Source organism: Bidens hawaiensis, unplaced genomic scaffold (assembly GCF_021521415.1).
Source record: "Bidens hawaiensis isolate Kalapana, Puna unplaced genomic scaffold, B.hawaiensis_p1.1 tig00029951_1, whole genome shotgun sequence".
NCBI classification, from domain to species: Eukaryota; Viridiplantae; Streptophyta; class Magnoliopsida; order Asterales; family Asteraceae; genus Bidens; species Bidens hawaiensis.
Window position 1 is genome coordinate 138,764 of NW_027494985.1, and position 4,522 is coordinate 143,285.

General features: G+C 36.2%; 1 pseudogene across 1 annotated transcript; it reads right to left on the reverse strand.

Annotated features, from left to right (window-relative positions):
* Window positions 1-1,247: 1,247 nt before the first annotated feature.
* On the reverse strand, window positions 1,248-3,504 carry LOC143579784 (pyruvate dehydrogenase E1 component subunit beta-3, chloroplastic-like; annotated as a pseudogene). Its single transcript, XR_013143523.1, has 4 exons — window positions 3,428-3,504; window positions 3,256-3,351; window positions 2,832-2,875; window positions 1,248-2,296 (listed from the first exon to the last, which is right to left on the reverse strand). The product of XR_013143523.1 is annotated as a pyruvate dehydrogenase E1 component subunit beta-3, chloroplastic-like (transcript).
* Window positions 3,505-4,522: the final 1,018 nt, after the last annotated feature.

Genomic DNA, 4,522 nt, shown 5'->3' on the forward strand with positions numbered 1-4,522 from the left:
AACCCAAGAAAATACTAACCCGAATCTGAACCGAAGTAATTCGGGTTCGTTCTTGGGTCCTAATTCTAGGTTTCGGGTCAACCCGAAAACTTTCAGTTTTGAAAGCATATGTATTTTTAGGTATTAAAGGCTAAGCCCTAGCCGGTGACGTTATCGGGATTTCGTCCAAGTCAATTGTTCTCATTCCACATATTATGAATCGAATGTTTATTGTTTATTATTTTGAATATAAACCATAACTAACACTTTAAAATTCACTAATCGTCTTGTCAATCCATATGGAGAATACATATTATATGTAGTAATGGATTTAGTTGGAATAAACCTATAATTTTTATATCATATATTAAAATGACTTAAAAGATAAGAATACACAAACTGATTGAAAAAAAAATGTGAGAAAGACTATTGCATTAACAAGTGACAAAAATTATGTTTGTTCATGACTACCATGTATATTCAAAAATCAGTTTAAATTAAAGCAACTCATATCTTTTAGCATATGGAATATTGGTATTGTATTATGTTCCAATATTTATATAATTATATTTATTTGAAGAATTATACAAAGATATGTAGTATTTCAATTTTTTTGTTCTTGGTAAATCTCGCAGCCACTGTTATAGTAACTCTCGCATGGAAACATCTTATTTTTTAACGACCGAATATTTTTGGGCTTGGTTAGGCCCATACCGTTCTATTTTATTTAGATTGAAACACCATTTGAGAACTGGGCCAAGCCCTCAAGGCCTTTGTTCAAGAAATAATTAGCCGATTTATCTTTAGTTTTAATAGTTACTTCGTACATTTTTCACTGCTACTAGTTATTCAAATTTGGATTTTTTTGACACCAACTAAATCGTTCGAATCAAAGCAAGTCGGATGATTTTTTCGCAGTTTAGTTTTGGCATTTAGACGATTCAGTCCAGTGTTAAACTTGAAACCGCAAGTAACCTTTACTTTTTATAATTTCCCGTCTTTGATACATATTTACCTATATATACTATAGTCTCCTTATCATCTTTAAATCATTAACGTAACCCGGCCGGTTTGGTTTGTGTTCCTCAAAACCATAGTTAGCAGTTTGGCCCAAAACGTTTGTCAAATCCGAAACTTTAACACTCTTGTTTGAAACTTTCATTGTACATTAGAGTTGTCGAATATTAATATTATTCAAGCCTGTAGCACCAAAACAAACCCGCATTTAAGAAAAACAACAAACCCACATTTTAAAAACCAAAACCAACTTAAAGTCCATAACAAAATTTTACTTAAAACAAAACAAGATAAAAACAATGACAATGGTTTTCAATAATAATGGTCTCACTTGCAGAGCTGCTCGACTGCAGCCACGATCTGAGGCGGCTGAACCACGGTCCATTCTTCAAGCGTCCCTGCATACGGTGTAGGCACGTCTTGTGAAGATAAACACACGATCGGTGCATCCAAATAATCTTGAAAGTTCTCATTAATCGCTGCGGTCAAACTAGCCCCAATTCCACCCGTACGCATACACTCCTCAACAATAAGCACACGGTGAGTCTTTTTCACCGAGTTCCCGATCGTATGCAAGTCAAACGGTTTCAAAGACCGGATGTCAATAACCTCCGGGTCATACCCTTTGTTGACCAAAGTCTTGGCAGCCTGCATTACATGATACCTCATCCTCGAGTACGTTAAAATTGTCACGTGTTGACCCGGTCGGACCATCTCAGCTTCTTCAAGATTGAGCACATATTCTTCATCGGGAATCTTTTCTTTGAGATTATAAAGTAAAACATGCTCGAAAAGGATCACGGGGTTATCACTACGAATAGCGGCTTTCATTAACCCCTTTGCATTATAAGGAGTCGAGCACGCCACCATTTGGATACCGGGAATGGATTGAAAATAAGATTCCAATCGTTGAGAGTGTTCGGCACCGAGCTGTCTCCCGACTCCGCCAGGTCCCCGAATGACAACCGGGATTTTGAACTGACCGCCCGACGTGTAGTGGAGCATACCGCAGTTATTGGAGATTTGATTAAAAGCGAGAAGAAGAAAGCCCATGTTCATTCCTTCAATAATGGGCCTCAGGCCCGTCATGGCGGCCCCGATTCCCATTCCGGTAAAAGCGTTTTCAGCGATCGGGGTGTCTAGAACCCGTAGATCCCCGTATTTTGGGGCGAGGCCTTTGGTTACCTTGTACGACCCGCCGTAGTGGCCCACGTCTTCGCCCATAACGCATACGCGTGCGTCTCGGTCCATTTCTTCTTCGAGACCTTCTCTTAAAGCATCAAAGAGTAATATCTCGTGCCTGCAGAATGAATATTAATTGCGTGTGAAAATGATTATTGTATATGTGATTATTTCATAGTTTTGTATTCCTATAAATCTTTAAATAGAAGGCGTCATTACAGGGATCACTTTGAGGCGTTTAAGCTGCTACTAACTCATATTACCCTAGTAAAAATTTGCGATATTTTAAAAGTTTTACTTAGTGATCAACTCATCCAATATCCAACTTCTAGTCAATCAATTCATTCAAGTTCGGTTCAATACAAATCTTTCGTTTGATTCAATCCTTTAACCCTTAAAGGTACTGGTTTTCAACACTAATCATTAACTAAAATAAATCGGCTAACCATTTAACATTAATCATTGAGTAACACAAATAGTTTAGACTTTAGATTCCAAGTTTGGTTAATCGTTTTAACAGGATCATAATACATAACCGAACTCGATTAACCGAACAAGCATATCATATTTGGTTGGTTTGCGAGTAGCGAAATCTGAAAAAAAAAAAAAACTACCCGAATGACACTCCTAGTCCTAGATCAAAGTATACATACCCGGATTTAGATGCAGTAGATGCAGCAGAAGTATTTGGTTTTGTCTGCAATAATATATAAAAGTTCATTACATAATACAAACATACATACATAAGTGTCTATAATATAATGATAGTTATCAAATGCGCTAGGCACATTCAAGGCGCATAGGCCTCGCTTGTTGCCTATCCGTAAGGCGCAAAAAAAGCGATGGCATGAGAAAAAGAGGCGCACTTAAATAAAAATTTAAAAATATATTATGTGTATAATAATTATACTATTCAGCAAATAAAATAAACAAAAGCTATTATATAACAATGTCGAAGCGCTCGCCTAGGAACCAAAAGCGCATTTATTGAGCCTCGTTTGGAAAATGGGCCCGGGCGCAGGAAGCTAGGGCTTTTAATAAAAATGAATATAATAGAAATAGAAACAGATGACTTACTGCAACAGCATTTGTAACCAAATGACGAGTTCTACCACCAATCGGTTGAAAACCATTGGTGATCAGATCTAACCACAACAAAGCTTGATTTCCTACCTGAAACCCAAATAACAAGCAATGTGATTAACCCATATTAAATATTATCAGCAGAAATGAAGAATGTAAGTAGTACCTGTTTGCAATGTGGTTTGGACTTTCGACTTCGACTGTACCGCCTCTTCACCACGGTGTCTTTGTCTTTGTCTTTGTCTTTAATGTGATCAAATTTTTGTTTATTATCATCATATATTCATTAAATGTCCATTATCAATAATTTTGACTTCTTCCTTAAACTAACTTATTATAAACCAATAACTACTTGTCACGTGTGGTATATACCGTCAGCCTTACTTATATACCGTTGGAAGAAGGTATATAATGTCGGCCTCACAAATATACCGTTGGATTCTAACTTAATAATTTCTTTGTTAAAATTTTTTTTTTTTCATTTTCTAAATTTTTGCAAGGCCGACGGTATATATGAGAGTCCGACAGCATGTATGACACATGGCAAGCACCTATTGGTTTAAAATAAGTGAGTCTGACAAAGTTTAAGAGAGAATTCGACGGTGTTTATCATGAACATTTGGGGAATTTATGATGGTTGTGGACAAAACCCTAACCATCTTATTCAAAATGGACATTTTAGGAATTTTCCCTTTTTTAATGTTTTTGTACCGGTTTACATTTTGTTTAACGATAAATTCTTGTTAAAAGAATAAACTAGCAAACAACATATGAAGTTATACCAACAATTCCAATTCTAAAAGTTGTCTAATGTTTGAGCCAAAGGAACAAATCCATGAAAAGAGTTTTATTACTAGCTCACGGGGTGTCAAGGATAGATTTTAATCGGTTTTAGTATTATAACTTGAAGCTTGCAACTTTTCATTAACGCCTGTCAGATGCCGCAAGTCATTTGGCACGAGACCAGCAAATGATCAGTCGATTATGTTGGTACATCATAATTTGTGTAGTTCATCTTTCCCACACCCCTCTTTTTTATAATGCTTCCTTAATTAAATGGGAACTTATTTACCACCGGCTTTCAAACTACGTCATTTACTTCATTTGGAGCCCATTTAACCTAATCCATCTTAAAATCATCCTCCAATAACAATCTTTTCAAATTATTTTTTGAATGTGCCCACCATGAACGATTTAGAAGTGTTCTCCCTTTGGAACTAGTAATATTTTCCACCTAGAAAATCGTAGCTCTTGATCAAGG